The 12,785-nt window shown below is 58.4% G+C and overlaps 1 pseudogene; it reads right to left on the bottom strand.

Moving 5' to 3' along the window:
• Nucleotides 1–224: 224 nt before the first annotated feature.
• The window catches only part of LOC118471965 (NEDD8-conjugating enzyme Ubc12-like), a 35,894-nt pseudogene continuing 23,333 nt past the window's right edge, over nt 225–12,785 (bottom strand).

The following is a 12,785-nucleotide window of genomic DNA, read 5'->3' on the forward strand; positions in this document are numbered from 1 at the left end:
GTTGAGTATTTTCTCCAAAGCACACAAAAGCATCATATGCATCGTTACCAATCCTAATGAACTATGCTAATGGTCAGATGGTAGCATGTGCTCATGGATTGTCACACCAACTTATATTACACTATCGGTGTACTTTAGCTTATCGTTTTTTCCTTGGCATCTTATGTTTCACATAGCACACACTGATATGATAAAAACAATTTCCCATGCACCATCTTCAGGCATTATATACACCGAGGGAAGTGGGTTTCACCAATGTATCATCTAGCCATCGCCTGCTAGACATTCTTCCCAAACTTTTTTGGGTCATCACAGAGAACAATTGCTGCATCATGGTTCAGGGGATCCTCATCATTAGGTTGCTACAACATGATATTTGACACAACAACAACAATAAGCATTTTCGGTGGCTAGGGCTATTTTCGGCGGTCAGGTCCTGGCCACCGAAAATAATGGTTATTTTCACTAGTCTGCAACTGCCGCCGAAAATAGCCTTATTTTCAACGTCGACACAACCATCGAAAATAATCGTTATTTTGACAGCCAACCTAAGGCCGCCGAAAATTAACGTTTTAAAATCCTTTTATCCCTTTCTCTGTGCTCGACCGCGCGCCCCTGGCTTTGTCGAACGCGCGCCCCTTTCTCTCTTGCCCCTCGCCCGCCCATGAGCTCGTCGTCGTCGTCGTTTGTATTAACCTTTCCAATCTTGACTTAACTTGATTTTGTAGAAATCCGGGGTTATGGGCCACAACACGCCACCACCGGTGATACCATCACTAGGAGGAGCTTCTAGAGGGAGGGAGCTACTAAAAAAAGGTTAGTTTGACAAACAATTCGTTTGAATAGTGGTCAACTTAACACTATAGTTATTAATGTCTTCTTTCTTTCAGACTCCAAACCAGATAGACAACTTTGTAAACAACTTTTCGCTTCTGGAGGTAGTGATCACAACTCAAACAACCCCCATATGTGATGACTTAACTCTTGTGGTGAATTTGATCAATGTGATGGATTATATTTGTAATGGAATCGTGAGTTTGTGGTAGATTGTAATGGATTTGTAAGGTATTTTGGTGGACTGTGATGTATTTGTGAGGAATTATGGTGAAATGTGATATTTTTTGTTGAATGTGTGTAATTCTAAAATTTCTGTTGTTGTCATAATATTGTGATTATATCATTGTTGAAATTGTTGTTGATTTTATATTTTTTTTATTTTTTGCTCTCAAATTAGAGGGTGTTTGGTTTAAGAAATCACTACATCCAAATTGAGGTGGTGCATCATGGGTTCATTCCTCAAATTTGGTGGGATGACCCCATTCCTCATATTAGTACTAACTAACTAACTATGAGGAATGAGGTGGTGATTGTCGGGGACCATAATTAGGGGTACCCTCAAGACTCCTAAATCTCAGCTGGTAACCCCCATCAGCACAAAGCTGTAAAGGCCTGATGGGTGCGACTAAGTCAGGGATCGGTCCATTCAAGGGACGCGATCACGCCTCGCCCGAGCCCAGCCTCAGGCAAGGGCAGCCGACCTCGGAGGATCTACGTCTCGCCCGAGGACCCCCTCCAGCAACGGACACACCTTTGGCTCGCCCGAGGCCCAGTCTTCACCAAGAAGCAACCTTGGCCAAATCGCCACGCCAACCGACCAAATCGCAGGGGCATTTAATGCAAAGGTGGCCTGACACCTTTATCCTGACGCGCGCCCTCCAGTTGACAGAGCCGAAGTGACCGTAGTCACTTCGCCGCTCCACTGACCGGCCTGACAAGAGGACAGCGCCGCCTGCGCCGCTCTGACTGTTGTGCCACTCGACAGAGTGAGGCTGACAGCAGCCATGTCCGGCCCTAGGCGCCATGGGAAACTCCGCTTCGCCCGACCCCAGGGCTCGGACTCGGGCTTAGCCCCGGAAGACGACGAACTCCGCTTCGGCCGACCCCAGGGCTCGGACTCGGGCTCAGCCCCGGAAGACGACGAACTCCGCTTCGCCCGACCCCAGGGCTCGGACTCGGGCTCAGCCCCGGAAGACGACGAACTCCGCTTCGCCTGACCCCAGGGCTCGGACTCGGGCTCAGCCCCGAAGGACGACGAACTCAGCTTCGCCCGACCCCAGGGCTCGGACTCAGCCCTGGCATCAGCCGACGGTCTCCGCCTCGCCCGACCCAGGGGCTCGGATTCGACCTCGGCCTTGGAAGACAGACTCGATCTCGACCTCGGAGGAGCCTCCACCTCGCCTAACCCAGGGCACGGACCGACCACGTCAACAGGAGGCGCCATCATTACCCTGCCCCAGGCTGACTCAGGCTACGGGGAACAAGACCGGCGTCCCATCTGGCTCGCTCCACTATATGGGTAATGATGGCGCCCCGCACGCTCTATGACGACGGCGGCTCTCAGCCCCCTTACGGAAGCAAGAGGACGTCAGCAACGACTCGACAGCCCCGACAGCTGTCCTTCCGCTAGGCTCCGGCGCTCCTCCGACGGCCACGACATCACACGAACCGGGTGCCAAAACCTCTCCGGCTGCCACGATGGCATGTACTTAGGGCGCTAGCTCTCCTCCGCTAGACACGTTAGCACACTGCTACACCCCCATTGTACACCTGGATCCTTTCCTTGCGCCTATAAAAGGAAGATCCAGGGCCCTCTTACGAGGGTTAGCCGCGCGGGGAAGGACGGGACGACGCTCGCGTGAGGCCTCTCGCTCCCTCCCGCGTGGACGCTTGTAACCCCCTAATGCAAGCGCACCCGGCCTGGGCGCGGGACAAACACGAAGGCCGCGGGATTTCACCTCTCATGCATGTCTCCCTCCGGCTTCTTCCCCCCTTCGTGCTCTGTCTCGCGCCGACCCATCTGGGCTGGGGCACGCGGCGATAATTTACTCGTCGGTCCAGGGACCCCCCGGGTTCGAAACGCCGACAGTTGGCGCGCCAGGTAGGGGCCTGCTGCGTGTTGACGAACAGCTTCCCGTCAAGCTCCAGATGGGCAGTCTCCAGCAACCTTTCCAGCCCGGGACGGTGCTCCGTTTCGGGAGTCTTGAGTTCATGTCCCTCGACGGCAGCTACGACATGATACTCCTTCCCCCGCCGTGCGACAGCGACAATGGCGGCCGACAACCCGCCCGCCGGCGGCGGAATCGACGACGCCTTCCCCGCGTAGTGGAAGAACAACATTCGAGCTCGCCCCGTCCCCTCCCCCGCCGATGGACGAGGAGGCGGGGCAACCAAGGCCAAGCAGGAGGCGGCACCTCGTCGGCTGTCGAGCGAGTCGACAGCGCCGGCGCCCCAACGGGGGGCACGTCGGGCATCGACCTCGCGCCTGAGACGAAGACGAGCGCCGTCTCCCCGCAACACGCCAACCCCAAGTAAACGGACGATGCCAGCACGCTCGTGAAGGACTTGTTGGGCGTCACCCTCGTACCTGAGACGACGGTGCAGTCAGTCTCTGACGTGACTTCGTCACCGCCCGTCGACCAAGAGGTACCAACCGATTCCCATCTCACACCTTTTGGATTCAGCCTCGACCCGCCAAGCGACTTCGCTTTGGTGGACGCTCTCGTAGAGGCGAGTCCAAACCCTCTGGGGTATCGTATGCGGTCACCCTGGGACCGGCTGACGGCCGTCTCAACCTACGGGCCCTCGGGGTCCGAGGAAGATGACAAGCCCGACTTCTGTTAGGATTTCTCCGGACTTGGTAACCCCAGTGCCATGCGGGACTTTATGACCGCGTGCGACTACTGCCTTTCCGACTGTTCCGACGGTAGCCGCAGCCTCGGCGACGAGGACTGCGGCCCAAGTCGTGAATGTTTCCACGTCGACCTAGGGGGTCCCAACGAAGGCAACCATCTTGGTATGCCGGAGAACGATGATCTCCCTAGGCCTGTGCCTCGCGTTGACATCCTTTGAGAGCTAGCTGTGGTCCCCGTCCCGGCGGGGGGTCATGACCCACAGCTCGAGCAAATCCGCGAGGTGCAGGCCAGGCTCGACGAGGGAGCAGGAACACTTGAGCCGATCCGCCGGGACATCGGGCAGGAATGGGCGGGCCAACCTCCGGCCGGAAAAGTGTGTCATCTCCTCCAGAGCTTCCAGCACCACATCGCCGACGATGTCAGGGTAAGGCCGCCACCCACTTCCAGTGGGGTCGGCCAGAACCTGGCTCCAGCGGCAATGCTTCTCCGCGCGATGCCGGAGCCATCAACCACCGAGGGGCGGCGTATCCAGGGAGAGCTCAAGAATCTCCTGGAGGACGCCACGGTCCGACGGGCCGAAAGCTCTGCCTCCCGAAGGCAGGGGTACCCCTCGGAACATCGCGCTGCGACTTCCCGATTCATGCGGGAAGCCTCGGTCCACACCAACCGCACGCGCAACACAGCGCCTGCGGCCCCGGGTCGCCTCGGCAACGAGCACCATCACCGCAACCGTCGGGCCCACCTCGACGAGAGGGTGCGCCGAGGCTACCACCCCAGGCGTGGGGGACGCTACGATAGCGGGGAGGATCGGTGCCCCTCGCCCGAACCACCCGGTCCGCAGGCTTTCAGCCGCGCCATACGACGGGCGCCGTTCCCGACCCGGTTCCAAACCCCGACTACTATCACAAAGTACTCGGGGGAGACGAGACCGGAACTGTGGCTCGTGGACTACCGGCTGGCCTGCCAACTGGGTGGAACAGACGATGACAACCTCATCATCCGCAACCTCCCCTTGTTCCTCTCCGATACCGCTCGGGCTTGGTTGGAGCACCTGCCTCCGGGGCAGATCTCCAACTGGGACGACCTGGTCCAAGCCTTCGCCGGCAATTTCCAGGGCACGTATGTGCGCCCTGGAAATTCCTGGGATCTCCGAAGCTGCCGCCAGCAGCCGGGAGAGTCTCTCCGGGACTACATCCGGCGATTCTCGAAGCAGCGCACCGAGCTGCCCAACATCACCGATTCGGATGTCATCGGCGCGTTCCTCGCCGGCACCACCTGCCGCGACCTGGTGAGCAAGCTAGGTCGCAAGACCCCCACCAGGGCGAGCGAGCTGATGGACATCGCCACCAAGTTCGCCTCTGGCCAGGAGGCGGTTGAGGCTATCTTCCGGAAGGACAAGCAGCCCCAGGGCCGCCCACCCGAAGATGTCCCCGAGGCGTCAACTCAGCGCAGCGCCAAGAGGAAAGGCAAGAAGAAGTCGCAAGCGAAACGCGACGCCGCCGACGCGGACCTTGTCACCGCCGCCGAGTACAAGAACCCTCGGAAACCTCTCGGAGGTGCCAACCTCTTCGACAAGATGCTCAAGGAGTCGTGCCCCTATCATCAGGGGCCCGTCAAGCACACCCTTGAGGAGTGTGCCATGCTTCGGCGCCACTTTCACAAGGCCGGGCCACCCGCGGAGGGTGGCAGGGCTCGCAACGACGATAAGAAGGAAGATCACCAGGCTGGAGAGTTCCCCAAGGTCCGCGACTGCTTCATGATCTACGGTGGGCAAGTGGCGAACGCCTCGGCTCGGCACCGCAAGCAAGAGCGTCGGGAGGTCTGTTCGGTAAAGGTGGCGGCGCCAGTCTACCTAGACTGGTCCGACAAGCCCATCACCTTCGACCAAGCCGACCACCCCGACCGCGTGCCGAGCCCGGGAAAATACCCACTCGTTGTCGACCCCGTCATCGGCGACGTCAGGCTCACCAAGGTCCTCATGGACGGAGGCAGCAGCCTCAACATCATCTACGCCGAGACCCTCGGGCTCCTGCGTGTTGATCTGTCCTCGGTCCGGGCAGGCGCTGCGCCTTTCCACGGGATCATTCCCGGGAAGCGCGTCCAGCCCCTCGGACAACTCGATCTTCCTGTCTGCTTTGGGACGCCCTCCAACTTCCGAAGGGAGACCCTCACGTTCGAGGTGGTCGGGTTCCGAGGAACCTACCACGCAGTACTGGGGAGGCCATGCTACGCAAAGTTCATGGCCGTCCCCAACTACACCTACCTCAAGCTCAAGATGCCGGGCCCCAACGGGGTCATCACCGTCAGCCCCACGTACCGACACGCGTACGAATGCGACGTGGAGTGCGTGGAGTACGCCGAGGCCCTCACCGAATCCGAGGCCCTCATCGCCGACCTGGAGAGCCTCTCTAAGGAGGTGCCAGATGTGAAACGCCACGCCGGCAACTTCGAGCCAGCGGAGACGGTTAAATCCGTCCCCTCGACCCCAGCAGTGACGCGTCCAAGCAGATCCGGATCGGCTCCGAGCTCGATCCCAAATAGGAAGCAGTGCTCGTCGACTTTCTCCGCGCAAACGCCGACGTTTTCGCGTGGAGTCCCTCGGACATGCCCGGCATACCGAGGGATGTCGTCGAGCACTCGCTGGATATCCGAGCTAGAGCCCGACCCGTGAAGCAGCCTCTGCGTCGATTCGACGAAGAAAAGCGCAGGGCCATAGGCGAGGAGATCCACAAGCTAATGGCGGCAGGGTTCATCAAAGAGGTATTCCATCCCGAATGGCTTGCCAACCCTGTGCTTGTGAAAAAGAAAGGAGGGAAATGGCGGATGTGTGTAGACTACACTGGTCTAAACAAAGCATGTCCGAAAGTTCCCTACCCTCTGCCTCGCATCGACCAAATCGTGGATTCCACTGCTGGGTGCGAAACCCTGTCTTTCCTTGATGACTACTCAGGGTATCACCAAATTAAGATGAAAGAGTCCGACTAGCTCGCGACTTCTTTCATCACACCCTTCGGCATGTACTGCTATGTCACCATGCCGTTTGGTTTGAGGAATGCGGGTGCAACGTACCAACGGTGCATGAACCATGTGTTCGGCGAACACATTGGTCAAACGGTCGAGGCTTACGTTGATGACATCGTAGTCAAGACGAGGAAAGCCTCCGACCTCCTTTCCGACCTTGAAGTGACATTCCGATGTCTCAAGGCGAAAGGCGTGAAGCTCAATCCCGAGAAGTGTGTCTTCGGGGTTCCCCAAGGCATGCTCTTGGGGTTCATCGTCTCCGAGCGGGGCATCGAGGCCAACCCGGAGAAGATCGCGGCCATCACCAGCATGGGGCCCATCAAGGACTTGAAAGGCGTACAGAGTGTCACGGGATGCCTTGCGGCTCTGAGCCGTTTCATCTCGCGCCTCGGCGAAAGAGGTCTGCCTCTGTACCGCCTCTTAAGGAAGGCCGAGTGCTTCACTTGGACCTTGGGAACCTGAAGGCGCTCCTCACAAACGCGCCCATCTTGGTGCCTCCCGCTGCCGGAGAAGCCCTCTTGATCTACGTCGCCGCGACCACTCAGGTGATTAGCACCGCGATCGTAGTTAAGAGGCGAGAAGAGGGGCATACATTGCCCGTCCAGAGGCTAGTCTACTTCATCAACGAGGTACTGTCCGAGACCAAGATCCGCTACCCACAAATTCAGAAGCTACTGTATGCGGTGATCCTGACGCGGCGGAAGTTGCGACACTACTTCGAGTCTCATCCGGTAACTGTGGTGTCATCCTTCCCCCTGGGGGAGATCATCCAGTGCCGAGAGGCCTCGGGTAGAATTGCAAAGTGGGCGGTGGAAATCATGGGCGAAACGATCTCGTTCGCCCCTCGGAAGGCCATCAAGTCCCAGGTCTTGGCGGACTTCGTGGCTGAATGGGTCGACACCCAGCTCCCAACAGCTCTGATCCAACCGGAACTCTGGACCATGTTCTTCGACGGGTCGCTGATGAAGACAGGAGCAGGCGCAGGCCTGCTCTTCATCTCGCCCCTCGGGAAGCACCTATGCTATGTGCTACGCCTCCATTTCCCGGCATCCAACAATGTGGCCGAGTACGAGGCTCTGGTCAACGGGTTGCGCATCGCCATCGAGCTAGGGGTCCGATGCCTCGACGCTCGCGGTGACTCGCAGCTCGTCATCGACCAAGTCATGAAGAACTCCCACTGCCGCGACCCAAAGATGGAAGCCTACTGCGATGAGGTTCGGCGCCTGGAAGACAAGTTCTACGGGCTCGAGCTCAACCACATCGCCCGATGCTACAACGAGACTGCGGACAAGCTGGCTAAAATAGCCTCGGGGCGAACAACGGTTCCCCCAGACGTCTTCTCCCGAGACCTGCACCAACCCTCCGTCAAGATCGACGACACGCCCGAGCTCGAGAAGGCCTCGGCCCAGCCCGAGGCACCCTCGGCTCGGTCCGAGGTACCCTCGGCTCGGTCTGAGGTACCCTCGGCTCGGCCCGAGGCACCCTCGGCCCTCGAGGGTGAGGCACTGCGCGTCGATGAGGAGCGGAGCGGGGTCATGCCTAATCGAAACTAGCAGACCCCATACCTGCAATATCTCCACCGAGGAGAGCTACCCCTCGACCAAGCCGAAGCTCGGCGGTTGGCGCGGCGCGCCAAGTCATTCGTCTTGCTCGGAGATGGAAAGGAGCTCTACCACCGCAGCCCCTCGGGCATCCTCCAGCGATGCATTTCCATCGCCGAAGGTCAGGAGCTCTTACAAGAGATACACTCGGGGGCTTGCGGCCATCACGCAGCACCTCGAACCCTTGTTGGAAACGCCTTCCGACAAGGTTTCTACTGGCCGACGGCGGTGGCCGACGCCACTAGAATTGTCCGCACCTGCGAAGGGTGTCAGCTCTACGCAAGGCAGACCCGCCTACCCGCTCAGGCCCTGCAGACCATACCCATCACCTGGCCATTTGCTGTGTGGGGTCTGGACCTAGTCGGCCCCTTGTAGAAGGCACCTGGGGGCTACACGCACCTGTTGGTCGCCATCGACAAATTCTCCAAGTGGATCGAGGTCCGACCCCTAAACAGCATCAGGTCCGAACAGGCGGTGGCATTCTTCACCAACATCATCCATCGCTTTGGGGTCCCGAACTCCATCATCACCGACAACGGCACCCAGTTCACCGGCAGGAAGTTCCTGGACTTCTACGAGGATCACCACATCTGGGTGGACTGGGCCGCCGTGGCTCACCCCATGACGAATGGGCAGGTAGAACATGCCAACGGCATGATTCTACAAGGACTCAAGCCTCGGATCTACAACTGTGGGGGATAGATATCCCTCGGGTTCACTAAAGGAGTAAAAGACCTCACGAAAGGCCCAAGGGCCCAATAAATCGTAAGGTCATTCTTTCGTGGGCCTGGGGAGAAACAACCAACAAAGCAGAGCGATGTGATACCGGATTGGTGCAAACCCGGATGGCCCACAACGTCGAGCGAGTAAATCGCAACAGAGACCCGACTTTCCCGCGCTGAAGCCCCCATGCAACGGAGCCATGCGAGGATAAGTCGGCGAGGGTTACGTAGGGATAAACTCAAGAGGTTCACTACCTTTTAGCTACTTGTTGTTATCATATCCACGTGTACTGCCCCACGGTCGAGTATATAAGGCCTAGGGGGCACCCCTTCAGAACGATCAACCCTATCTTACTTAGCCACCCACATCAACTCTCTGTGTCTTCAGTCCAGAGAGCCCTCTTGTAACCACGCTCACATACTCACCAGGACGTAGGGTGTTACGCATCTCTAAGCGGCCCGAACCTGTAAATCTTGTCCACTGTCCCTCGTGCGATCGGCACGAACCATTTTGCTACAGTCGTCGACACCGTCCTACTCCAAGAAACACCTTGAGGGGCAACCCCGGGTGTGCGGTCGGACCCAAAACACCGACAGCTGGCGCGCCAGGTAGGGGGTGTGTCGACGATCCAAGCTAGCTCAATGGCCGTCACCTTCAACAGCAAGATCACCATGCGTCCCGGATCCGTATTCTGCTTTGGGACAATCTCATCTGTAGCGGACGAAGAGGGAATTCTACACCGTATCGCGGATCCGCCGAAAAAGAAGTCTCCTCCAACGAACTCCAAAAATGCCGGAGAGGTGCAACCTCCAGCTCTTCGGAAAAAGATCGTCTCCGGAAAGTCGGGGGTCGAGGGCTCGCTGACCCGGAAGACTCCGTTGTCTACTTCCTCGACAAAAGAATGGACACGGATCACGAGGAAGGAGACCAGGGAAAAGCAAGTCGTTCTTTCCGTTCCTCCGGCCTCAAAGGAGAACGGAAAGAAAGTCGCCACGACAGCAGCACCATTCTACCCCGACGTCCTCTTCATCGGGAGAGTGGAGTCGCCCACCGTCTCTGATGACGAACCGACCGCGCCCGGAGAAGAACCGCCTCAACGAGAATCCCGCCGACGGAGGAACCGGCGCAGGAACGTTCGACGACATCACGCGGCCGGAGAACGGGATCCGGAGCAGCCTGTCTCGCGAGACGAGGTCTCGGAGATAGGAGAAACTCCGGAAGAACGCGTCTTCAGAGAACGAAGGAACTCCCGACGATGTGATCGCCGGCGGGCTCAGGAACAGGCCGAGCAAGACGCAAGGCAACGCCGGGAGAATCCATTCTTCGGGCGCAACCTGAATCCCGACTTCGCCCGAGCTATGAACACGCCGAGTGAAGTCGGAGGGGTACTAGCTCGGATAGCTGACGAACTTCCTCGAACTCCCGACGCCGAGGGTACCGACGCCTGTTCACCCAGGCAGCCAACCATCTTCTACCACTCGCTCACCCGCCGAACGATCTATGACACGCCATCAACAGTCGCCGAGACGCGCGAAGCTCCATCAATGCTTCACGCGAACGGCGGCATGAGAACGAGATTCACCGTCGGGAGGAGTACGACCGGGATCATGGCATCCCGACTCAGAGTCAGGCCACCAGGACTGAGTCGGCAACGGCCTCAACTGGCGGTACCACTCGGGGACGGTCGAGGAACCACAATCACAACTCCTCTCCCCGGGACAGACATCGTCCCCGACGACAGGAGGACACGTGCGGAGTGTCCGCTCTTACTCCACGCCTTAGGGCCATCCAATGGCCTCCCAACTTCAAGGTATCCAATGTCGACAAATATGAACCTAAGCAGGATCCAGGGGGTTGGCTAGCTGTCTACACCACCGCAGCTCGAGCGGCCGGGGCATCTGAGGACGTTATGACCGCGTATTTGCCCATCGTCCTTGGGCAAGATGCGCTACAGTGGCTACGACATCTACCCCGACACTGCATCGACGACTGGGGAGACTTCAGTCGACGTTTCACCGCCAACTTCCAGTCCCTCTCCGACAAGCCAGCGCAACCGTGGGACCTCAAATCCATCAAGCGCCGGGGGGATGAGACTCTCTGGTCGTACCTCAAAAGGTTCCAGACCATGAGAAATCGCATCCCCGAGGTCACGGAGGCGGCCGTGATCGAGGACTTCTACAGAGGATCCAACGACTCGGCTTTTGTCCGAGCCATACTGCAGAAGGCGCCGACTACTTCCGAGGAGCTGTTCCGGGAAGCCGACCTCTACATCACCGCCGACGAGCGAGCTCAGGACCTCATCGGAGGAGCAAAGCCTGCACCGGCAGCACCACGACGCGACGCGAACCAGCCACCCGACAAACGCTGGGAGAAGAGGCCTCGCGAAGAAGTACACGCCGCCGGACCACCTGCCTCTCGCGCCCGAGGAGGACCTCGCGGAGGCGAGCGCACGCTGGACGACATCCTCGACGCCCAGTGCCCATACCACAAGGACATGCGCCATACTCTCCGCAACTGTCGTGACTTCAAGCACTCCGTTGGGCATGGCCGACCCTTCCAACCTCTACCTCCTCCTCCGCCGAGGGGAGGACCGGATGAACCACGACAACCTCATCAGCCAGAGGAGGGAGGAGGAGGAGCTTTCCCACGCGTCGACAGGGAGGTCAACGTCATCTTCGGCGGACATGGGTCGCAGGAGAACAAGAGACAACAAAAGCTCAACGACCGCCAGATACTGGTGGCGACCACCGGTCCTCCCGCCCCATACCGGTGGTCAGAACACCCGATCACTTTCACTCGGGAGGATCAATGGCTCAACTTCGACCATCCGGGCAAATACCCGCTCCTCGTCGATCCGGTGATCCGAGAGAGCCGGGTGAAGAAGGTGCTAGTGGACGGGGGGAGCAGCATCAACGTCACCTTCCCCCGGACACTCCAAGGTTTGGGGGCTCACCTCAAAGAGCTCCACAAGTCGGACACTCCTTTCTTCGACATCGTGCCGACGGAGGGGGAATACCCGCTGGGCCACATCTACATGCCAGTCACCTTCGGAACTCCGGAGAACTACAGAACCGAGTTCCTGAGGTTTGAAGTGGCAAACTTCGACTGCGGGTACAACGCCATCATTGGAAGGCCGGGATTGGCCAAATTCATGGCCATTCCGCACTATACATACATGATACTGAAGATGCCAGGACCGCGAGGGATCATAACTGTGCGCGCCGACTTCCAAGGCGCCGCAGAATGTTTCCGAGTGGCCATCCAAGCAGCCCTCACCACCAAGCCGTCAACGGTCCCTTCTACACTGGCGAATTCTAAGCCTGAGGAGGACCTCGCCGTACCGGCGAACGAAGCTCAGGTCGCGACCTCTATGCGGCTGACTGAAGAAACCAAGCGAATTAACCTGGGGTTCGCTGATGAGCGCAAGACAGCCATCATCAGCTCCAGCTTGGACAACAAATAGGAAAGCGCGCTCGTCCAGTTCCTGCAAGATAACCGAGATGTATTCGCATGGCAACCTGCGGATATGCCGGGAGTCCCAAGAGAACTGGCCAAGCACAAGTTGAAGGTTTATCCCCAGGCCAGGCCAATCCGGCAAAAGCTATGTCGTTTCACGCCCGACAAGAGAGAGGCCATTCGCGCCGAGTTAGCTCGCTTGGTTGCGGCTGGATTTATTAGAGAAGTATTGCACCCCGAGTGGTTAGCCAACCCTGTTCTTGTACTCAAAAAGAATAAAGTGGATTGGCGC

This window comes from Zea mays, chromosome 5, assembly GCF_902167145.1.
Source record: "Zea mays cultivar B73 chromosome 5, Zm-B73-REFERENCE-NAM-5.0, whole genome shotgun sequence".
NCBI classification, from domain to species: Eukaryota; Viridiplantae; Streptophyta; class Magnoliopsida; order Poales; family Poaceae; genus Zea; species Zea mays.